Source organism: Halichoerus grypus, chromosome 12 (genome assembly GCF_964656455.1).
Source record: "Halichoerus grypus chromosome 12, mHalGry1.hap1.1, whole genome shotgun sequence".
Lineage (NCBI taxonomy): Eukaryota > Metazoa > Chordata > Mammalia > Carnivora > Phocidae > Halichoerus > Halichoerus grypus.
The window spans coordinates 14848754-14874225 of NC_135723.1; the positions used below are offsets into that span (position 1 = coordinate 14848754).

Sequence of the window (25472 nt, forward strand, 5' to 3'; positions counted from 1 at the left end):
AGGTGAATTGAGAGCTGCCTTCCGCACCGGCCTGCTTCTCACTCCATTTCACGTATGGGACCCTTTCCCCGGTCTCTCATACACAAGCACTGTCAGATTCCTCTGGCTTCAGGAACGGCAATGTTAACTAAAGCGCACTCACTCTATAGCATTGATTCCTTTTTTTTATTATTGTTATGTTAATCCCCATACATTACATCATTACTTTTAGATATAGTGTCCATGATTCATTGTTTGTGCATAACACCCAGTGCTCCATGCAGAACGTGTCCTCCCCAATAGCCATCACGAGGCTAACCCATCCTCCCACCCCCCTTCCCTCTAGAATCCTCAGTTTGTTTTTCAGAGTCCATCGTCTCTCATGGTTCTTCTCCCCCTCCGATTTCCCCCCTTCAGGCTTCCCCTCCTGCTACCATTCTTCTTCTTCTTTTTTTCTTTCTTAACATATATTGCATTATTTGTTTCAGAGGTACAGATCTGAGATTCAACAGTCTTGCACAGTTCACAGCGCTCACCAGAGCACATACCCTCCCCAGTGACCATCACCCAGTCACCCCATCCCTCCCACCCCACCCCCCACTCCAGCAACCCTCAGTTTGTTTCCTGAGATTAAGAATTCCTCATATCAGTGAGGTCATATGATACATGTCTTTCTCTGTTTGACTTATTTCGCTCAGCATAATACCCTCCAGTTCCATCCATGTCATTGCAAATGGCAAGATCTCATTCCTTTTGATGGCTGCATAATATTCCATTGTGTATATATATATATATATATATATATATATATATATATACCAAGTCTTCTTGATCCATTCATCTGTTGATGGACATCTTGGCTCTTTCCACAGTTTGGCTATTGTGGACATTGCTATAGCATTGATTCTTGGTGTTATTACCCTGGTAACTAGGCATCCAGGCACACAGTGTACAGCAGTGCTAATCTAAAACAAGAGGTGAGTCGACAGCAGCCTTCCTTATAGGCCTGCTTCTCACTCCGAGTTACGTTTAGGTTCCATTTCTCATGCTTTCACAAAAACACACAATAGATGAAGTTCACGCTCAGGAAGGGCGATCTTTGCTGAGGCACGGGTTCTCTACAGTTTTGTTCCTTTGCATTGGGTGGATGACACTTAGGACTACACGCACATAGGGGAGAGCCGATCTCGTTTCCCGAAACAAGAGTTGAGTCGATAGGTGCCTTCTGCCCATGCTTATTTCTCCCTCCGAATTCTGCTGGGACTCATTCCCCAGGTTTGCCTTCAAGCAGAGTTGACAATGCTGCCACAGTGTGGAGAGGTGAATGAGCTGAAGCTGGGCTTCTTTACCGGCTTCTTTGTGCCAAATCAGTGTGGAGCACTTAGCATTCCTATGCACACATGGAGCAGTAGTGTTAGCTTCAGGTAACAGGAGCTGAGTCGAGAGGTGCCTTCTGGCCTGGACTTCTGCTCCCCCGATTTTACGAAACGGAACCCGTCCCCAGGCTCTCACCCGCAGTACACCCTAACCTGCTTCCTCCCACACAGAGGTCGACGGTCGCTAAAGCACGGTTTCTCTAGTGTTGTTTCTCCGAGTTAGAACGCCAGTGATTAGACTTCCATGCCAAAGTGGGGCCACAGTGCTTACTTCATGAAACAAGTGGGGAGTCGTGTTCTGCCTTCTGCTGGGGCCCGAGTCTCACACGGAAAATGGTTTGCGACTCCCTTGCAGTTCTCTCACGCATGCACTCAGCAAATTGCTTCCAGCCTCAGGCATGCCTATTTTCACTGAAGCAGGAATTCTCTACAGAGTTGTTCCTTCGACTTAGGTGGTTGGCTTTAGGCCTGCAGGCACACACGGGGCAACGATACTAGCTTCGGAAACAAGAGGTGAGTTGACAGCTGTCTTCTGTACCGGCCTGTTTCTCTCTTGATTTTACCTATGGAACCCGTCCCCAGGCTCTCACCCACAGTGCAGCATAAACTGCTTCCTCCCCCAGAGAGGTCGACGGTAGCTAAAGCACGGTTTCTTCTTCTTTTTTTTTAAAGGTTTAATTTATTTATTTGACAGAGAGAGACACAGCGAGAGAGGGAACACAAGCAGGGGAAGTGGGAGAGGGAGAAGCAGGCCTCCCGCCGAGCAGGGAGCCCGATGCGGGGCTCGATCCCAGGACCCTGGGATCATGAACTGAGCTGAAGGCAGACGCTTAACCATCTGAGCCACCCAGGCGCCCCTAAAGCACAGTTTCTGTACACTGTTGTTTCTTTGAGTTGGAACGCAAGCGATTAGACTTCCATGCAAAATGGGGCCGCAGTGCTAGCTTGCTGAAACAAGTGGGGAGTCGTGTGCTGCCTTCTGCAGCGGCCTGAGGCTCCCTCGGAATTAGGTTTGGGACTCCTTTGCAGGGCTCTCACTCACGCACACAACAAAATGCTTCCAACCTCAGGAGCGGCTGTTTCAGCCGAAGCACGGCTTCTCTACCGAGTTTTTCCTTCTACTTAGGTGGCTGACGTTAAGCCTGAACGCACACCCGGGGCAACGGTACCAGCCCCATAAGCATGATGTGAGTTGAGAGCTTCCTTGTGTACCGGCCTGTCTCTCCCCCGATTTTACGAAATGGAACCCGTCCCCAGGCTCTCACCCACAGTACACCCTATACTGCTTCCTCCCACAGAGGTCGACGGTAGCTAAAGCACGGTTTCTCTACAGTGTTGTTTCTCCGAGTTACAACGCTAGCGATTAGACTTCCATGCAAAAGTGGGGCCGCAGTGCTAACTTCATGAAACAAGTGGGGAGGCGTGTCCTCCCTTCTCCCGGGGCCTGAGTCTCACACGGAAAATGGTTTGGGACTCCATTGCACTTCTCTCACGCAGGCACACAGCAAAATGCTTCCAGCCTCAGGAATGCCTATGTTCGCTGAAGCAGGAATTCTCTACAGAGTTGTTCCTTCGACTTAGGTGCTTGGCTTTAGGCCTGCAGGCACACCCGGGGCAACTGCACTAGCCTCGTAAACAAGAGATGAGTTGACAGCTGCCTTCTGCACTGGCCTGTCTCTTCCTCGATTTTACCTATGGAACCTGTCCCCAGGCTCTCACCCACAGTGCAGCATAAACTGCTTTCTCACACAGAGTGGTTGACGGTAGCTAAAGCACGCTTTCTCTACACTGTTGTTTCTTCGAGTTTGAACGCTAGCGATTAGACTTCCAGGCAAAAGTGGGGCTGCAGTGCTAGCTTGATGAAACACATGGCGAGTCGTGTTATGCCTTCTGCTGGGGCCTGAGTCTCACTCGCAAAAAGCTTTGGACTCCCTTGCAGGGCTCTCACGCACGCACACAACAAAATGCTTCCACCCTCTGGAGTGGCTGTTTTAGCTGAAGCATGGATTCTCTACCAAGTTTTTCCTTCGAGTTAGGTGGTTGTCTTTAAGCCTGCACGCACACCCGGGGCAACGGTACTAGCCCCATAACCATGGTATGAGCGGAGAGCTGCCTTGTGTACCGGCCTGTCCCTCCCCCGATTTTCCGATATGGAACCCGTCCTCAGGCTCTCACCCACAGTACACCCTAAACTGCTTCCTCCCACACAGAGGTCGACGGTACCTAAAGCACGGTTTCTCTAGTGTTGTTTCTCCGAGTTAGAATGCTAGCGATTAGACTTCCATGCAAAAGTGGGGCCGCAGTGCTAGCTTCATGAAACAAGTGGGGAGTCGTGTTCTGCTTTCTTCCGGGGCCTGAGTCTCACACAGAAAATGGTTTGGGATTCAGCTGCAGGGTGCTCACCCTTGCACACAGCAAAATGCATCCACCCTCAGGCATGGCTCTTCTAGCCGAAGCAGGTATTCTCTAAAGAGTGGTTCCCTTGAGTTAGGTGGTTGGCTTTAGGCCTGCAGGCACCCCCGGGGCAAGGGTACTAGCATCAGAAGCAAGAGGTGAGTTGAGAGCTCCCTTCCACACCGGCCTGTTTCTCACTCCATTTCACGTGTGGGACCCTTTCCCGGTCTCTCATACAGGAGCACTGTAAAATTCCTCCGTCTTCAGGAGCGGCAATGTTACATAAAGGGCAGTAACTATACACCATTGCTTCGTGGCCTTAGTAGCCTGGTAGGCGAATGAGCTGCAGCTGGGATTCTTTACAGGCTTGTCCCTTCCAAGGCAGTGTTGAGCACAGAGCATTCCAAGCACACATGGAGCAGTAGTGTTAGCTTCAGGTAGCAAGATCTGAGTCCAGAGGTGCCTTCTGCCTGGAACGATTTCTCCCTCGGTTTCACGTATGGAAACCGTTCCCCAGGCTCCCACCCACGGTACCCTTATACTGCTTCCTCCGCCTGGAGGTCGACAGTAACTAAAGCACGATTTCTCTACACTGTTGTTTCTTTGAGTTAGAACGCTAGTGATGAGACTTCCATGCAAAAGTGGGGCCGCAGTGCTAGCTTGATGAAACACATGGGGAGTCGTGTTCTGCCTTCTGCTGGGGCCTGAGTCTCACTCGCAAAAAGCTTTGGACTCCCTTGCAGGGCTCTCATGGACGCACACAACAAAATGCTTCCACCCTCAGGAGCAGCTGTTTTAGCTGAAGCATGGATTCTCCACCGAGTTTTTCCTTCGAGTTAGGCGGTTTTCATTAAGCCTGCACACACACCCGGGGCAACGGTACTAGCCCCATCACCATGGTGTGAGTTGAGAGCTGCCTTCTCTCCGGCCTGTCTCTCCCTCCATTTTACGAAACGGAACCCGTCCCCAGGCTCTCACCCACAGTACACCCTAAACTGCTTCCTCCCACACAGAGGTCGTCGGTAGCTAAAGCACGGTTTCTCTTCAGTGTTGTTTCTCCGAGTTAGAACGCTTGCTATTAATGTCCACAATAGCCAAACTGTGGAAAGAGCCAAGATGTCCATCAACAGATGAATGGATAAAGAAGAGGTGGTGTATATATATATATATATATATATATATATATATATACAATGGAATATTATGCAGCCATCAAAAGGCATGAGATCTTGCCATTTGCAAGACGTGGATGGAACTGGAGGGTATTATGCTGAGCGAAATAAGTCAAAGAGAGAAAGACATGTATCATATGACCTCACTGATATGAGGAATTCTTAATCTCAGGAAACAAACTGAGGGTTGCTGGAGTGGGGGTTGGGGTGGGAGGGATGGGGTGACTGGGTGATGGTCACTGGGGAGGGTATGTTCTCTGGTAAGCGCTGTGAATTGTGCAAGACTGTTGAATCTCAGATCTGTACCTCTGAAACAAATAATGCAATATATGTTAAGAAAGAAAAAAAGAAGAAGAAGAATGTAGCAGGAGGGGAAGAATGAAGGGGGAGAAATCGGAGGGGGAGAAGAACCATGAGAGACGATGGACTCTGAAAAACAAACTCAGGGTTCTAGAGGGGAGGGGGGTGGGAGGATGGGTTAGCCTGATGATGGGTATTGAGGAGGGCACGTTCTGCATGGAGCACTGGGTGTTATGCACAAACAATGAATAATGGAACACTATATCTAAAACTACTGATGTAATGTACGGGGATTAACATAACAATAAAAAAATTTAATAAAAAAAAAAGAACGCTTGCTATTAGACTTCCATGCAGAAGTGGGGCCGCAGTGCTAGCCTCAGGAAACAAGTGGGGAGTCGTGTTCTGCCTTCTGCCGGGGCCTGAATCCCACACGGAAAATGGTTCTGGACTCACTTGCAGTGCACTCACGCATGCACACAGCAAAATGCGTCCACCCTCCGGCATGGCTACTTTAGCCGAAGCAGGAATTCTCTACAGAGTTGTTCCTTTCAGTTAGGTGGTTGGCTTTAGGCCTGCGGGCACACCCAGGGCAAGGGTACCAGCCTCATAAACAAGAGGTGAGTTGAGAGCTGCCTTCCCCACCGGCCTGTTTCTCACTCCATTTCACGTATGGGACCCTTTGCCCGGGCTCTCATACATGAGCACTGTCAAATTCCTCCTGCCTCAGGAACGGCAATGTTAACTCAAGCGCAGTAAATCTATAGCATTGATTCTTGGTGTTAGTAGCCTGGTAACTAGGCATCCAGGCACACAGGGTAGAGCAGTGCTAATCTCCTCAAACAAGAGGTGAGTCGACAGCAGCCTTCCTTCCAGGCCTGCTTCTCACTCCGAGTTACGTTTAGGTTCCATTTCTCATGCTTTCACAAAAACACACAATAGATGAAGTGCACGCTCAGGAAGGGTGATCTTTGCTGAGGCACGGGTCCTCTGCACTTTTGTTCCTTTGCGTTGGGTGGATGGCACTTAGTACTACACGCACACACGGGAGAGCCGATCTAGTTTCCCGAAACAAGAGTTGAGTCGATAGCTGCCTCCTGCCCATGCTTATTTCTCCCTCGGAATTCTGCTGGGACTCATTCCCCAGGTTTGCACCTCAAGCAGAGTCGAAAATGCTGCCACCCTGTGGAGAGGTCTGTCAGATATAAATTTTACTGTCACAGAATCAAAACATAATTCCAAATAAATAAATAACCCCAGTTTATATCAAAGTATTTTCAAAATTAAGCCTTAAAGACCTCAATTTTAAAACAATGACCTTAAAATAAGAGTAAAATTTTTCAGTGACTATACTTCATCTTTGATTTTCGAAAACTTGAAAGGCTCACAAGCACTGGCCAAGCTTGTCTATGCACCAAACTTCCATTTCTTGACATTTTGTTAACATTGTTAACATAGGATTTAAAATTCCTAAACCATAACTGAATTTTAGGAACAAAAGCACTGAAATTCAAAAAAAAAAAAAATGCTTTTCAGAAATTTTAACAGAGAACTCTTCTTAATCATTACTATAAATAGGAATTCTTTTGACAGAAAAATAATTTTATTTTTAGACCTTTAATATCAATTTTTTAATTGATCAGGTTAAAAGAATTCTCCAGGAAAAAAATATAATTATACCTAGGTTTTTATTTCTATGCTCAACAGTGTCAGGCTAAAACATCTCTAAGAAATGGTAGCTTTAAAGTATACTAAACAAAACTCGAAAAAGCAAATCCACTACAAAGGCATACTTGCTGCCAACATTTTTCCATATGACCTGCAAGTATCTATAGGGCAAAAGGGAACAGAGAGGATGACTACTGTTGGTCAATTTCATTTCAGTATTTAGGGTAATGAAGTTTAAATGTCACTTCATACTGAGAGGCTGAAGAATTCCAATTAGCACAAAAGCTAATGTTATATAAAAGAACAGTAGTTCACATGATTCAACCAATACATTGTAATACCAGTCTCCCATCCTCCTCCTCTCTCACCACCAGTGGGATGGAAAAATGTCTACATTCCTGCTAAGTTCCAAAGGTCAGGTTTGTATCTTCCAGAGAGCAGCCTTCTTTTTTAGAAAAAAACTGAATTACTATGAAGAAACATTCATTAATTTACCTGAAACTATTTAACACCTGGTTAAAACATGAAAATTAAATTGTCTGACCAATCAGCATAAATTACCATGCATTTACTTAACTGAAACTGCCCAGTATATGTTTAATGCATGTTCACACTTTATCTTGCCATTAATAATCTTAACAATATTAATCTAAAGATTCAAGGATCACACTCCTGTTCAATCTTTCCATGCTATTTTCACGAGATCCATTCATCCTTCCATCCATTCACCCTTTCACGTATTCAGAAAACATTCACTGAAGGCCTCTCATGTGCCAACCACTACACTAGATGCTGGGGACAGAGTGGTGAAGAGGACACAAAGTTTTTGCCTTCATGGAGCTTCACGCTCATTAGAGAAAGAGCAAATAAGTAAGTACATAAAATAATTACAGATTACAGTTAAGTGTTGTGCAGGAAATAAGACTCTAGGAGGCAAATAAGAGGCAGCCGATATTAAATTAGGTGGTAAGGGAAAGTGAAAGAGGATGTGACATTTAAACAGAAAAGAGAAGGAGCTAGCATGAGAAAAACATTTCAGATAGCTTGGGCAGAAAGCACAAAGACAAAACAGAGATTGGCACTTACGAGGAACCAACAAAAAGTATGAATGGAGCATAGTGAGCTGCAGGGAAGGCTAATTCATACGAATATTTACTCAGGGATATGATTTAACATGTGGTATAACTGAGCTGTTAGGATAATGAGGTGCACTGTCAAAGTATTTTACTATATTTGTAGCGTAAATTCCTCACCTACAGGTCTCCAAATAATTTTACATTCATGGACAATATTCCAATTTATACATAAATTGCCAAGTTTATAGGACTGGTACACATTTTGATACAATGACTAGATGTTTTCCTTCCTCAGTAATTCTCCTTTTCTCATATAATTTTTTTTTAAATATCACTTGCCCTCTTTCCAAACTTTCTCAAATACCTCCGATTTAATCAGAATAGTTCTCTTAGTTCCCCTCCTGAAGTCTCCCCTTAAATCAGAATTACGTCCATTTGGAGGGCGTAACTCCTGCCTGGGAGCTGGCAGATCTTGAGGGCTGCCAGCAACATTGCTGCCCGCCCCCCCGCCATTGTACAAGTGGGGCAGGAAATCAGATTTGGAAGGAGTGTTTCAGAAACCACTGCACAAATGAAAAAATACTGCTTTAACCTCTGCTCATATCTTCAGGGACTCTAAGGTAAGTGTTAGCTTGGGTATATGCCACCATCAATATTAGACCACAGGCATTCACATTCAGAAGCGAAATGTGATACAGTCCCTCTTCCTCAGAGTGACTGCTGGGAGGCTGTCTTTTGGGGGTGCTGTACAACTTCCCATCACCAACTGAGTGGGGATCAGATATTATAAAGGAAGAACATAAACTTTTTAAAGCATCAGGATTGTGACAGACAAAACTAGAGAATTTGTGGCAGGTGGTGCCACCTGCACCAGACTAACTGCAATGAAAATGACTTCCTCCCCAGAGGTGGTGGTGATGGAGGATGGAAGGACGGCAGGCACAGAACGGGGGACGGGTGTGAGCAGAGACAGTCTAGTACACAAATATACTAGGGAGGGAGGAATTTCTGCCAGTGGGCACAGCTAACTTCCTTCATGTAGAGTAACTGTTGAACATGCTCCAGTAACCTCCATGCCTTCAAAAATGTAACAGCTTTACAAGTCCAACACCAAATGCCACTGTATCAGATTGCGCACAGGGTATGTGTATGACTGCTGATCCACTAGTAGACAGCATACCCCAGGGACCTTGTTCTAGCACGCATTCTAATGAGAACACATTACAACATATAAATTTTAATAACTTTATTTTTCTGTCTTTTTTGCTGTTGTTGCTTCACCTTCTCTTCTACTTTAAAAGTTTTACACTGATTTTTTTATACAATTTTATTTATTTGAGACAGAAAGAGAGAACATGAGCAGGGGAGGGGGCAGAGGGAGAGGAAGGGCAAGAAGCAGACTCCCCCTGAGCAGGGAGCCCGAAACGGGGCTTGATCCCAGGACCCTGGGATCATGACCTGAGCTGAAGGCAGACACTTAACCGACTGAGTCACACAGGCACCCCTTCACTAACTTTTAAATAAGCGAATTTTAAAATTAATTAACCAAGGATCTGGTAAATGAATACTAAAAGCTAAATTGTTATCTATTTTTCACAAATTTCTCATTCTTCAAGTCAAATGCAAAGAATGATAGCAATTACTGTCTATTTTTCCATTTACTTTGAAATCGTGCCTTAATTCAAAAGTTATTTCTATATGGGGCACGCCTGGGTGGCTCAGCCAGTTGAGTGTCTGACTTTGGCTCAGATCATGATCTCAGGTCCTGGATTAAGCCCAGCATCTGGCTCTGTGCTCAGTGGGGAGTCTACTTGTCCCTCTCCCTCTGCCCCTCCCCCCACTCATGTTTTTTCTCTCTCTCAAATAAATACAATCTTTATAAAGTTATTTCTATATATATTCCCCATGGCTAACAGTGATACTTTTATATACTTACTTTAATGCAATAAGAGATGCAATTATCTTCATAGTGTTTGCAACACCTATGCCTTGGTCCATGCTTACATCTGAAATAAGACAAAAATAATAAATGATGTGTATGTGTGTAGATGTGCTTAACACTCTCTAACCAAAAAAGCAGAAAACAATACCTACTTGTTTCTAAATGCATGCATCTTTTGGTTTCTTAGGACATAAAAAAGCAAAGATAACAGATTTTTTTTTCTTTTCAGTTCACCATTTGACACAGTGCATAAAATATGTGACTGCAGTCAAAATACTTAAATGCAGAACAGAAAAAACATTGGTAAATATTTGTGACTAAATATGAAAAATATGTAATATATTATCTCTATACTCTGCCAAATCTTTTGGAAGCTTTAAGTTGCTTACTGTAGAGTATAACGGTCATAAGTCACCCATGAAGTCAGTACTTGAGCAACAATCATAACGAGAAAGTGCTCAGGTTACAGGAATTTATACTTAATTATATTTGAGAGAAAACATCTGGAAAAGAAACATGATACGGTATTAGAATTCAAAATTCAGTTTTTAAAATAAATAGAGTAATAGATCATGTGGGAATTCAAAAGTAGGTTATTTGTGATTTAAATGCAAACCACTTGGTCCTCTGGTGTTTAGTAAATGTTTCTGCTGGGGGGGCTACTGTTCAAGACACATAGATTTTTAATTATTTGGTATGCTGACTCCAGGACTATATTGAGGCGTAAAAAAGTAAGTAAAATATCTAACAGGGGTCTGGCTCTCCCCCTTTCTCTATGAAGTGTTCATGTTCCAAAATGAGTAGTCTTTGTAATTCTTGCAGACTGCAGTTAATTAATTATCTCATGGTTGGAACACATTAAGTTTCTTGTTTGTAACAATAATGTGTAGAGTGATATTCTGGCTCCACACCTCTTTAATTCCATTTGCAAACTGATTAGCAAAACCCTTTCGGAAATCCAATTCTGCACCACAGCTGGCATATACGTGTAGCCCTTCACAGACAAGGGGGACGGCAGGGATTCCTGCTGCCCGTAGCCCTTATGTCATCAGGATGATGGGACATATCTGGCCATGTGAAGTTGAGGGATTAAAGCTGGGACCTAAGAGAGGTAAATCAGAGAGGGGTGGCCATGTGTAAACCATCACTCTTCATACTTCTAAGTGTCCTCTTCAAAGGCATTCCTCAGCCAGTGCTACTGGAACTACACAGAAATCGTTAAACTCTCTTTGCTAGTGAAGTTCAATTCTGGTATCAGCTATACTGTCATTTAATCTTCCCTCAGTCTGTTATTAAAACTTCTCAAAACCTGGACTCCCCATCTCCTGTCTTATCTGCTCTGCTTATGTATTACCCTGCATCTGCTTCCACAGCAGTGGACTCACGGAGGCAAGTCTGACAAGTTCTGCCATGACCTGATTAGTTCTGATACCCAAGGCATGATTCACCCACATAGTACATTCTCTGCATTCCCGTCTCCGCATTCCCCTCTGATTCATGGTGACATGATTTCCATGAATAGGGATTCCTTGTCTCTTTTCTTCACTCAGGTGATCAGTAACTATTTTGAACTTGCTTAAGAATTAAGAAGTTCATTACCAATCTCACTAGTGGCTATTTACCCAAAAATTACAAAACACTAATTCAAACGGACATATGCATCTCTATGTTTATTGCAACATTATTTACAATAGCCAAATTATGGAAGCAGCCCATTTCAATCAATGAATGGATAAAGAAGAGGTGGTATACACACACACACACACACACACACACACACACACACACACACAGTAATATTCAACCGTATTACTCATATGTGGAATTTAGGAAACAAATGAGCAAAGGGAAAAAAAAGAGAGAGAAACTAATCAAGAAACAGACTCTTAACTACAGAGAACAAACTGCTGATTATCAGAGGGGAGGTAGTTAGGGATATGGGTGAAACAGGTGATGGGGATTAAGGAGTGCACTTATCATGATAAAAAAAAAGGATATACATAAATTTTTTTAAAAAGTTTACTACCACAATTATTCCTGCCATCTGTTATTCCTTCCCTCCCTCTTACCTTCTGTATGTGCTGTATACTAAAATGAAGACAAAGTCTTTAAATACAGTAAAAATTTTGAGCACCTACTCTGTGCTCATGTACGTGAGGCAACTCACATGTTATTTCATTTAATGGACGCAACACTCCATAACAGAGATCATTAACCCAAGTTAACAAATGAGGACTTTAGGGTCCAGAGTGGTTAAATCACTTGCCCAAAGTCACAAAGCCAGCAGGGGTGAAATGAGAGTCTAAGGTCTGATGTATTGGCTTCAGCTTCCCATAACTGATCCCTAACTTTCTATATTGGCTATTCATTCAACACTCTCTAAAATATCACTACAAAGATTATTTTTATTAACTGATGTTCTAATTTTAAATCACTAAATTTTCTATTAATTATAGATGTATTTTAATATTATATAGAAGTATAATTCCTATACTTGAAATAGCCCAGTGATGGGTATTAAGGAGGGCACATATTGCGTGGAGCTCTGGATGTTATACGAAAACAATGGATCGTGGATCACTACATCAAAAACTAATGATGTATTGTATGGTGACTAACATAACAACAACAAAAAAAGGACAAAGTTAAAAAAAAAACCAAAAAAAACAAATACTATTTGTATGAAATTCAGACTTCTTTGTATAATATACAAATAAAGATGTTTTATTCCATTTCCAAAGCCCTGAAAATTTCTACTCTTACAAAAAACATTTATGTAAGGTTTGCTCCTTATTATTCCTCTATCTTCTTGAATGTGCCCCAGAACTTTTCTTTCTCCTTTCCACATTTGGAATATTTGATTAGCACATATTAACCTGTTTCCTAAAGTTCCCCATTCTAGCCTCCTACAACTGTGTCTAGTTTGACATAGAAAACTATTACAAGTTCATATAAATCTATTCTAAAGGCATATGTTGGTCTATAGTCCAGACAAAAATAATAAATAACACTGACTTGCCATTATGTGCCTTTTATAAAACTCTATGCACGTGTTTCTGGTAAAAAAAAAAAAAGATAGATATGATATATATGTATATCATTACTGAAAAGAAAATAAAACACCTTGGCAAAGTACAAATATCATATAAAACAGTAACACAGTGTGCTAAATATCAAGATAAAAAACTTACACTGAATCCACAAGTTTCCTGATTAGAGCAATTATATTCAATCTTCTTGGCTTTTCTTCATGTTTCTCTGTCTTTTGTTCCACTTTTGCATATGCTGCTTCTGGTGAATAAGAATGTGTGGGAATTTCTTCCTTCCCTACAATAAACCTAAAGAAAAGAGCACAATGTGAGGCATTTTCACCTTTAAAAAATAAAAGGAAAAAGACAATAAGGAAAAAAACCCATCCTGATTCTGTTAATATACAAATACATTTTGGAGAGTACCTTATCATTTGAAATAATGTTTTTCAAAATTTAAATAAAATCTTATCCTTTATAAGAAAATGCTGACAGCCATTTCTTTAATAATGCAATAAATTCTTCTATTAAGTTTTCTATTTTAGTTCCAGCATAGTTAACATACAGTGTTATATTAGTTTCAGGTGCATAATACACTGACTCAACATTATTCAGTGTTTATCAAGATAAGTGTAATCTCCTTCACCTATTTCACCCATCCCCCACCCACCTACCCTCTGGTAACCATCAGTGTGTTCTCTGTAGTTAAGAGTCTATTTCTTCGTTTGTCTCTCTCTCTCATTTTTTTTCCTTTGCTCATTTGTTTTGTTTCCTAAATTCCACATATGAGTAAAATAATACGGTATTTGTCCTTCTCTAGCTGGCTTATTTTGCTTAGCATTATACTCTTTAGCTCATCCATGTTGTTGCAAATGGCAAGATTTTATTCTTTTTTGTGGCTCAATATTCCATTGTGTGTATATGTGTATGTGTGTGTGTGTGTATAAAACCTCTTCTTTATCCTATTGATGGACACTTGGGCTGCTTCCATAATTTAGCTATTGTAAATAATGCTGCAATAACCAGAGGGTACACGTAGTGTCTCTGTGAATTAGTGTTTCTGTATTTTTTGGGTAAATACCCAGTACTGTGAGTACTAGGTTGTAGGGTAGTTCCATTTTCAACTTTCTGGGGAATCCCCATACTGTTTTCCAGCATGGCTGCATCAGTTTGCATTCCCACAAATAGTGCAAGAGGGTTCCTATTTCTCCACATCCTTGCCAACACCTGTTGTTTCCTGTGTTGTTGATTTTAGCCATTCTGCCAGGTGTGAGGTGATAGCTCATTGCAGTTTTGCTTTGCAGTTCCCTGATGATCACTGATGGTGAGTATCTTTTCATGTGTCCGTTGGACATCTGGATGTCTTCTTTGGAGAAATGTTCGTTCATCTTGTCTGCTCATTTTTAAATTGAATTAGTTGTTTTTCAGGCATCGAGTTATCGAAGTTCTTTATAATTCTGGATACTAACCCTTTATCAGATATGTCATTTGCAAATATCTTTTCCCATCCCATAGGCCGTCTTTTAGTTTTGTTGATTATTACCTTTGCTGTGCAGAAGCTTTTTATTTGATGTAGTCCCAATAGTTTTATTTTTGCTTTTGCTTCCCTTGCCTCAGGAGACATCTCTAGAAAAAAGTTGCTATGTCCGATATCAGAGAAGTTACTGCCTGTGCTCTCTTCTAGGATTTTTACGGTTTTATGTCTCACATTTAGGTCCTTAATCCATTTGGAATTTAGCTTTGTGTATGGTGTAAGCCAGTGGGCCAGTTTCATTCTTTTGCATGTTGCTGTCCACTTTTCTCAACACCATTTGTTGAAGAGGCTGTCTTTTTCCCACTGGATATTCTTTCCTGCTTTGTCGAAGATTAACTGACCATATAATTGTGAGTTTACCTCTGGTTTTCTATTCTGTTCCATTGATCTATGTGCCTATTTTTGTGCTGGTACCATGCTTGTTTTGATTACTAAAGCTTTGTAGTATAAGTTGAAGTCTGGAATTGTGACATCTCCAACTTTGCTTTTCTTTTTCAAAATTGCTCTGGCTATTCGGGGTCTTTGTGGTTCCATACAAATTTTAGGATTCTTTGTTCCAGTTCTGTGAAAAATGTTGGTATTTTGATAGGGATAACATTAAATCTGTAGATTGTATACATTTGTGTAGTATGGACACTTTTACAATATTTGTTCTTCCAATCCATGAGCACAGATTATCTTTCCACTTGTTTGTGTAGAAACAGCAACATCTTTTATCAATGTTTATAAATATTGTTTATAAATATATAAACTATATATAATATATATATATAAAATATAAACTATAAAACATTGATAAAAGATAATTTATATATTTTTACACAAGTCTTTCACCTCCTTGGTTAAGTTTATTCCTAGATATTTTATTACCTTTGGTGCAATTGTAAATGGAATTGCTTTCTTAATTTCTCTTTCTGTTGCTTATTAGTATATAAAAATACCATGAATTTCTATATGTTGATTTGGTATCATGCAATCTTACTGAATTCAATAGTTCTAATAGCTTTTTGGTGGAGTCTTTAAGGTTTTCCATATATAGTATCATGTCATCTGCACATAGAAAAAGTTTTACTTCTTCCTTCCTCTTTTCTGATCACTGTGGCTAGGACTTCCAGTACTACGTTAAATATGAGTGGTGAGAGTGGACATCCTTGTCTTGTTCCTGACCTTAGGGGAAATGCTCTCGGTTTTTCACCATTGAATATTATGTTAGCTGTGGGTTTTTCATTTATGGCTTTTATTATGTTGAGGTGTTCCCTCTAATCCCACTTTGCTGAGCGTTTTTATCATGAATGGATGTTTTATATTCTAAAATGCTTTTTCTGCATCCATTAAAATGATCATTTGGTTTTTATTCCTTCTTTTATTGATGTGATGAATCACATTGATTGACTTGTGAATACTGAACCACCCTTGCACCCCAGGAATAAATTCCACTTGATTCTGGTGAATGAATTTTTAATGTATTGTTGGGTTCAGTTTGCTAGTATTTTGTTGAAAATTTTTGCATCTATGTTCAGAAAGAGATATTGGCCTGTATTTCTCTTTTTTTGTAGTGTCTTTATCTAGCTTTGGTATCAGGGTAATGTTGGCTTCATAGAATAAATTAAGAAGTTTTCCTTTTCTATTTTTTGGAATAGTTTGAGAACAGGTGTTAACTCTTCTTTAAATGTTTGGTAAATCCCCTTGTGAAACCATCTGGTCCTGGACTTTTGTTTGCTGGGACATAGGTTAACATTCTCCTACAATCTTTTTGATTTCTGTGCTTCGGTTGTTACTTCTCCCCTTTCATTTCTAATTTTATTTACTTGAGTCCTCTCTCTCTTTTTATGAATCTGGCTAAAGGCTTATGATTTTGTTGATTTTTCAAGGAACTGGCTCCTGGTTTCACTGATTTGTTCTATTGTTTTTTTAGTTTCTACTTTATTTCTGCTCTAATCTTTATTATTTCCTACCTTCTACTGGCTTGTGGCTTTGTTTGTTGTTCTTTCTCTAGTTCCTTTAGATGTAAGGTTAGATTGGTTGTTTATTTAGGATTTTTCTTGCTTCTTTGAGGTAGGCCTATATTGCTATAAACTTCCCTCTTAGAACAGCTTTTGCTATATCCCAGATTTTGGACTATTGTGTTTGCATTTTCATTTCTCTCCATGTATTTTTTATTTCCTCTTTGATTTCTTGATTTACTCATTCATTGTTTAGTAGTATGTTATTTAACCTCCATGTATTTATGTGCTTTCCATGTTTTTTCTTGTGCTTGATTTCTAGTTTCATACCATTGTGGTCAGAAAAGATGTATTTTTTTTTTTTTTAAAGATTTTATTTATTTATTTGAGAGAGAGAGCACATGAGAGGGGGGAGGGTCAGAGGGAGAAGCAGACTCCCTGCTGAGCAGGGAGCCCGATGCGGGACTCGATCCTGGGACTCCAGGATCATGACCTGAGCCGAAGGCAGTCGCTTAACCAACTGAGCCACCCAGGCGCCCAAGATGTATTTTTATAACTTCAATTTTTCTGAATTTGTTGAGACTTGTTTTGTGGCCTAATATGTGATCTATTCTGGAGAATGCTCCATGTACATTTGAAAAGAATGTGTATTCTGCTGTCTTAGGATGGAATGTTCTGACTATATCTGTTAGATCCATCTGGGCCAATATGTCATTCAAAACCACTGTTTCTTTGTTGATTTTGTTTGAATGATCTGTCTATTGATGTAAGTGAAGTGTTGAAGTACCCTACTATTATTGTATTACTATTGATCATTTTCTTTATGTTTGTTATTAACTGCTTTATGTATTTATTTGGGTGCTCCCAAGTTGGATTCATAAATATTTACAATTTTTATATCTTCTTGTTGGATTGTATTGTTTATGATCATACAGTGTCCTTTGTCCCTTTTTACAGTCCTTGTATGAAAGTCTATTTTGTCGATATAACTTGCTACTCAGGCTACCTTTTCACTTCCATTTGCATGATAGATGTTTCTCTATCCCTTCACTTTCAGTCTGCATATGTCCTTAGGTCTGAAATGAGTCTCTGGCAGGCAGCATGTAGATGGGTCTTGCTTTTTTATCCATTCTGTCATCATGTGCCATGATTGGAGCATTTAGTCCATGTACATTCAAAGTAATTATTGATATGTATGTATTTATTGCCATTTTGTTACTTGACTTATGGTTATTTTGATAGTTCCTCTCTGTTCCTTTCTTCTCTTGCTCTCTTCTTTCATGATTTGTTGGCTTTCTTTAGCAAAATATTTGGATTCCTTATTGTTTTTTTAAATTTATTACTGTTTTTTAAAAATTTTTTTTATTGTTATGTTAATCCCCATACATTACATCATTAGTTTTAGATATAGTGTTCCATGATTCATTGTTTGTGCATAACACCCAGTGCTCCATGCAGAACGTGCCCTCCTCAATACCCATCACCAGGCTAACCCATCCTCCCACCCCCCTCCCCTCTAGAACCCTCAGTTTGTTTTTCAGAGTCCATCGTCTCTCAGGGTTCTTCTCCCCCTCCGATTTCTCCCCCTTCATTCTTCCCCTCCTGCTACATTTTTCTTCTTTTTTTCTTTCTTAACATATATTGCATTATTTGTTTCAGAGGTACAGATCTGAGATTCAACAGTCTTGCACAATTCACAGCGCTTACCAGAACACATACCCTCCCCAGTGTCCATCACCCAGTCATCCCCATCCCTCCCACCCCACCCCCCACGCCAGCAACCCTCAGTTTGTTTCCTGAGATTAAGAATTCCTCATATCAGTGAGGTCATATGATACATGTCTTTCTCTCTTTGACTTATTTCGCTCAGCATAATACCCTCCAGTTCCATCCACGTCGTTGCAAATGGCAAGATCTCATTCAATTTATTACTGTTTTTGACTTGTAGTTACCGTTAGGTTTATATATAACATCTTCCGCATATAGCACTCTATGTTCAGCTAATGGTTGCTTAATTTTACTCCTCTCCTCTCCACATTTCAGATATTTGGTATCATATTTTACATCTTTTTATTTTGTGCTTCTCTTGACTGATTTTTATAGATATAGTTATTTTTTTGTTGTTTTTGTACTTCCTGTTTTTTCTTACTCTTACTTATGATTTTTGTTTTCCTCTTACAAAGCCCCCCTTAGCATTTCTTGTAGGGCTGGTTTAGTGGTCATGAATTCTTTTAACTTTTGTTTGTCTGGGAAATTCCTTCTAATCTGAATGACGGCCTTGCTGGATAGAATATTCTTGGCTTCCAATTTTTCCCTTTGAGCACTTTCAATATATCATACCAGTCCCTTCTGGTCTGCAACGTTTCTGCTGAAAAATCAGCTGATAGCCTTATGGGGTTTCCTGTATATGTAACCATCTTTTTTTTTTTTTTTACAATCTTTAAAATTCTTTCCTGGCGCACCTGGGTGGCTCGGTCGTTAAGTGTCAGCCTTTGGCTCAGGTCATGATCCCAGGATCCTGGGATTGAGCCCTGCATCGGGCTCCCTGCCTGGCGGGAAGCCTTCTTCTCCCTCTCCTACTCCCCCTGCTTGTGTTCCTGCTCTCGCTATCTCTCTCTGTGTGTCAAATAAATAAAATCTTTAAATAAAATAAAATAAAATTCTTCGTTTATCACTATTTTTTACCATTTTAATTACTATGTGTCTTGGTGTGTACCTCCTTAGGTTGAATCCTAACAGGGGGATTTCTGTGCCTCTGAATCAGGATCTCTGTTTCCCTCCCATGATGTGGGAAGTTTTCAGCTATTACTTCTTCAAATACATTTTCTGTCCCCCTTTCTCTCTTATGCTTGAGGGAGTCACTGAATTTTCTAAGTCTATTCTCATTATGTAGTATTTATTTGTCTCTCACCTGTTCAGCTTGATTGCTTTCCATTACTCTATCCTCCAGGTCACTTACAGGCTCCTCTGCTTCCTGTAGCCTACTGTTTATTTATTCCATCTATTGTATTTTTAATTTCATTTATCGAGTTCTTCACCTCTGATACGTTATTTTTTATCTCTCTCTCTTTTTTAAAGAGTTTATTTATTTATTTGTTTGACAGAGAGAGACACAGCAAGAGAGGGAACACAAGCAGGGGGAGTGGGAGAGGGAGAAGCAGGCTTCCTGCCAAGCAGGGAGCCCGATGCAGGGCTCGATCCCAGGACCCTGGGATCATGACCTGAGCTGAAGGCAGGCACTTAATGACTGAGCCATCCAGGCACCCATTTTTTATCTCTTTGTCAAGAGTTTCACTGATGTCCTCCACCCTTTTCTGAAGTCCACTATCTTTATGAGCATTACTTTAAATTCTTTATCAAACATCTTACTTTTTTCTGTTTCACTTAATCTCCTGCTGTGATTTTGTCCTGTTTTTTCATTTGGGACATATTCCTCTGTTTCCTCATTTTGTCTATCTGTGTCAGTTTCTCTTTGTTAGGAAAGTCAGCTACACCTTCTGCTCTTGAAAGTAATGGCTTCATGAAGAAGAGGTCCTGTACTGCTCTGCAGTATAGTGTCCCCTGTTCACCAGAACCTGGCACTTCAGGGGAATCTCCTGTTTGTGTTGCTTGTGTTGTGTCTGAGTCGCTTTTTCTTTCAGTCCAGACATCTTCATTGACTCTGTATCTGTTGTGGGCTTTGCTTGCTTTCTGTGGTGTTAGTGAGACACAGGCTGCGAGCTCTGAGAAGACATCAGGTGAGCTAAGGGCTGAGGTCAGCATGCTTGGAGTGTGCCAGTCCTCAGGAGAACACATGGGCAAGGCACACTGCTAGCAGGTTAGGTAGCAAGTGTCTGCGCAGTGCTGCCCACAGGTGGCCCTGTGTTTATGCTGGGCAGCAGGGGAGGAAAATGGTGCCTGCCACCTCCTTTGTTCCCAGAGAAGTCCCCTAACACACTCAAAATCAGTATAAACATATCTTCCTCTTGTTTGTCCCAGGCACTATGCAAACTGTCATTTCTATGTTGCCTCTCTATGGGCTGCTGTATCTTTAAAGGCAGGATCCAGCTATCACTCACTCTCCCATCTTGCCCGGTGCTGAGTCAGCTGACTTTTTAAGCTCCAGACTCCAAATCCTGTGATTTATACAAACTCATGGAATTCAGCCCCTCTGGTTTTCAATGCCAGATGTTATGGTTTGGGATCCCTAGTGTGAGAGACTGTTTTCTTTCCCCTCTCTACACCTGTAGCTTCCTCCCTCCTGTGGGCAGCTCCCAACCACTGTTTCTACCCTTGGTAACCTCTCAGATGCAGCTTTTTTTTCTTTAAAGAGTTCATTTATTTATTTGAGAGAGAAAAAGAGAGAGGGAAAGCACAGAGGGAGAATGAGAGGGAGAAGCAAACTCCCCACTGAGCAGAGAGCCCGACATGGCACTTGATCCCAGGACCCTGAGATCATGACCTGAGCTGAAGGCAGACACTTAACTGACTGAGCCACCCAGGCACCCCCTCAGATGCAGCTTCTTTACATTTAGTTGTGGAGTTTGTTCTGCCCATCTTTGGATTGCCCTCTAGCGTATTTACATCGATGTGAGTGATATCTAGTTGTCAACATGGGATGGGGTGAACTTAGGGTCCTGCTACTCCACCATCTTCCCAAGCTTCCCAACAATGCACGTATTTTAAAATCAAATTAACCAAGTAAAATACAGCATAACACTTTTATGATGCACCCTTTTAACTTAAGTTACCACTTTTTAAAGATATTACACACCTTGAAGTTTTTTCAAACAAAAAAGCAGGTGAAATATTTACTTGGGTCTACTAGTTGATCAAAAAATTCTATTTTTTTGTCTAAATTCTACTAATAGTTACAATTGAATGAGGTTCTCATTTTTCAGTATAAAGTTATATCTCATGTCACTTTGAGTCATAAAATAGCTGCAATGCAATATTAGGTCATATAAAGATATTCAGGGAAATGGAGGAAACTAAAGACTGAGAATCATAAAATGGTCAAGATTCCATGCATTCTCACATAATTTCATTAGAAAACCTTAAGCTCAATATTATTCTAATCTAGTTATTTCTCTTCTGAAAAACCTAATATCTGGGAGAAGACACTATTCTTATCTCATCAAAACTGGAGTATTTTTTTCCCAGACAATGCGAAAGAAAAGAAAGAAAAGAAAAGAAAAGAAAAGGAAAGGAAAAAAGAGTTGCTACCATTAGATATCATTCAATCAGTATCCTTTACTAGTTTTCCATTTTTGCTGTTTGTACCTTCACTATGAGTCATTGCTCTTATAAAGAATAACTAAGCTTTCTTAAGAGAACTCTACCTGCTGAACTTTCAGAAAATACCATAAAATGCAGACAAAAACAAGGGATCAGTAATACTACACTAAGGTTCTGGAACATGGGACCTATGACAAATAGAATAAGAAAATGTAAACACTCAGAAAAGAGAGGTGAAACAAGCTATTACTATCAACAAGTGTATCCCATCTCATTCGGACAAACTTGGTAAAATATCTAGCTTATTAAATCATAAAGGGCATGTAATGAGATTGTCACAAGGTGGCAGCTGTGCAGTCTCAGTAGCTGTTATTCCAAAAGAATTTGGTTCTTAATCATGGGTGTGCATGGAGAGTTCAAGGTCTGTACTACTGTTCTTTATAAACAAGACAAAAACTATGTTAGAACAGATAAAATCATCTCTCTCACACTGTTCATTACACTGTTTCTCTTTTGGCCAGGACTGACCATCTCAGATTAGAGGTCACTTCCTTGGAGAAACTGTCCCCGCCCAAGCTGCAGTGAGTTAGCAATCCTTCCCTTGTGCTATCAAAGCCCAATGAGTCCCCAATAGCAGAAGCACCTTATTAGTAGTTTGCATCCCCCATTAAACTGTGGGTCTGTGAGACTCTATACATCTTTTGCTATTACACCCCAGGGACTGGCACATAGTAAAAATTTAATTAATACATACTGAATGATCAAATATAGTAATAATGAGCATTTTCTGAACATTTACTATATGACAGGACAGTACAGAGGATTAAATCATTTAATCCTCATAGCAACACTACGAAGTAAGTAGGTGCCATCATTTCCGTGAGAGTTAGCATGAAAAAGCATTTGACCACATCCAAAAACAATTACTTGGACCCAAAAAACTGTCTGACTCTAAAGCCTGGGCTCTTAATCACTAAGCTGCCTATACACTTCTAAGTATTAAACTATGTTGATGCAGGTTTGGTATACCATAAGGCTCCTGAACTGGTTCCCAGCCTTTGACTCTATCCTTGACTCTATCTGTTCTCATAACTTCTACTAACTTAGCAAGAATTAATAACCATTTTTTTCCAGAATATTTTCCTATAATACAGAGTAAATTCTAAGTGCAAATAGTTATCCAGCCCCTTATTTTGAGTGGATTTGACGAAGAGACACAAAAATATCGGATACATTTTGAGTTTCTGTAAGGATTCTGGGAGCCTATGGAGAGACACGGGAAAAGGCAAAGTTTTCTCTTTAGGAAAACCAACTTTTGGTTTTGTTATAAACTTTTGACATAACATAGAATCTTCACATTCAATGCAACAACAACAAAAAGTTATTTTCTGAAATGTTTCATGATCTTTCAATGAAAAATATAATATGAAAAAATTACCGCTGTGTATTATGACTTAGTTACTGTTACCACAGAGTTTCCACAACCAAAGATACTCTTATTCACACAGGGGACTCAATTTGTCCCCTCCCAAACTAGCTTCCTTGCACACCATCTGATTTTCTGTTAATAGCACCTTTTTTCATGTACTTAGGTTTTCAAAACTTGGCTCGTAGCAAGGATTGGAGGGAAAGAGGAAGAAGGAAAATATCAATCAGTAGGTCTTCATTTCCTTCGACACCAGTCTCAACTTTGCCTCTTTCTCTTTAATCCTCCACTGTCGCCAAATCCCAGTCCTTATCACTTCATCTTTCTTCCTTCTGATTCTCTCTTTCACAATGTCTGTCCCAAATACTGTGGCCAGACTAATCTTTCTGAAACAATGTCAACTACCCTGCTCAAAACCCTTTAGTGGCTCTCTACTGCCCATCTTATCAAATTCAAATTTGTCTTCTTTTTTTTCTGTTTAGGTCTTCCAAAATCTGGCCCTGCTCTGACCATCATTTAAAAAATCAAAAAACCCCACAAAACCTTATGATCCCTAAAATAAGCTTTTCATACCAATTAAGTTGATTTTCCCACTCTTACCTCATATTTCATGTTTATAATGTTCATACTTTTGCTAACATTATTCACTTCTACCCAGAAGGTTCCTCCTCTTCCCTTCTAGTTCTCTAAAGCTATCCTTCAAGTGCAGTTTAAGGCTTATCCCCATAAGAATAATAATAACAGTAATAGCCAACGTTTCTTGAGCACTATGTGCCATGCACAGTTCTAAACACTTTTCATGCATTAACTCATTTGATCCTCAAAATAACCTAAAAAAGACAGTCATATGAAATCTTCTAGCATACCGAAGGCTACCCTAATTTTTCCCTCCTATATTTATAATAAATACTCCACACCTAATCTTCACTAAGCATCTACTATATGTACTTAGGAGAATAAAAGAGGCAACATTTATAATACAAACTGGAAGAGCATTAGGTTTCAAGTAAGTATATGCAGTCACTGTGTGACATTAAATTAGTTAAGTATTCTAAGCCTCACGTCACATGGGCATAAAAATACCCATCTCACAGAACTGCTGTGAAAATTTTCTAATCTATGTGAAAATGCTTGGTGAACTGTAAAATACAATGGAAGTGCTGCCAACCAACTTTTCTACACTATCTACTACTATCGGCCAATAACTATGGCAAGAGATGGCATACAGGGTGAAAAGCAGATTCTAGTGACTCTAGTGAAGCTTATGATTCAAAATGTGTCTGACATGAGCCCTGTCCTAATGAAGCCCATAATGTGGTACCACACAATTCAATATTTAATTTTGCAGTAATTATTCACATGTAGCTTTGTTTTTCCAATGCTCCTTGAAGAGAGAGTTCTTCTAATTCTTTCCTAACACCCAGTGATATGAGGCACACAATAGGTCCCAAAAGCAGTTGTTGATTTTTTTTTTTTTCAAAGATTTCACTTATTCATTTGACAGAGAGAGACACAGTGAGAGAGGGAACACAAGCAGGGGGAGTGGGAGAGGGAGAAGCAGGCTTCCCGCTGAGCAGGGAGCCCGATGTGGGGCTTGATCCCAGAACCCTGGGATCACGACCTGAGCCGAAGGCAGACGCTTAACGACTGAGCCACCCAGGCACCTCCAAAAACAGTTGTTGATTGACTGATTTTTAGGGGGAAAGAAATCCAATAAATTAGACTCTTTTAATAAAATATCGTAAAAGTGACTGTGACTCCTGCAATTATTTTGGGCTAGAAAACTGAGTCGATAAACATCTATTGTAATTATGCACAATAATATTACTTTTTGAAAAAGTTAACTTGCAAATTCTCTCTTAACATAAGGTAAATAAACTACTTACCTAAGAGCAGAGAATGTAAATCCTTTCAAACCATCTTTGCACCTAAAACAATAAAAATTATGATAAAGTAACAATTTTTGAGATATAAAGTAGTATATTAAGTAGCTATTAAAATTTATTCTGAAACAGATGACTTATTTTTAAAATTTTTTTATTTTTTCAAAGATTTTATTTATTTATTTGACAGAGAGAGAGAGACAGCGAGAGAGGGAACACAAGCAGGGGGAGAGGGAGAGGGAGAAGCAGGCTTCCCGCCGAGCAGGGAGCCCGATGTGGGGCTCAATCCCAGGACCCTGGGATCGACCTGAGCCGAAGGCAGATGCTTAACGACTGAGCCACCCAGGCGCCCCTGAAACAGATTACTTTTAAAAGGTGAAACTTTTAGGACAGTGATCTGAGCAGTACAAATGCAACAAACAAGCAAGCCATCTTACACAGGATGATTAAAATTTCCTATGTCAAATTAACATAATTTAAGGCTCAACTCTCCTATTTGCAGGTGGAAGAGAGTTTTAAGTATATCTTCTAAG

General features: G+C 40.3%; 1 long non-coding RNA gene across 1 annotated transcript; it reads right to left on the bottom strand.

Annotated features, from left to right (window-relative positions):
• Positions 1 to 9900: 9900 nt before the first annotated feature.
• Positions 9901 to 25001, bottom strand: LOC144379648 (uncharacterized). Its single transcript, XR_013442976.1, has 3 exons — positions 24943 to 25001; positions 13099 to 13245; positions 9901 to 9971 (listed from the first exon to the last, which is right to left on the bottom strand). It is a non-coding gene; the product is annotated as an uncharacterized LOC144379648 (long non-coding RNA).
• Between the last annotated feature and the right edge of the window lie 471 nt (positions 25002 to 25472).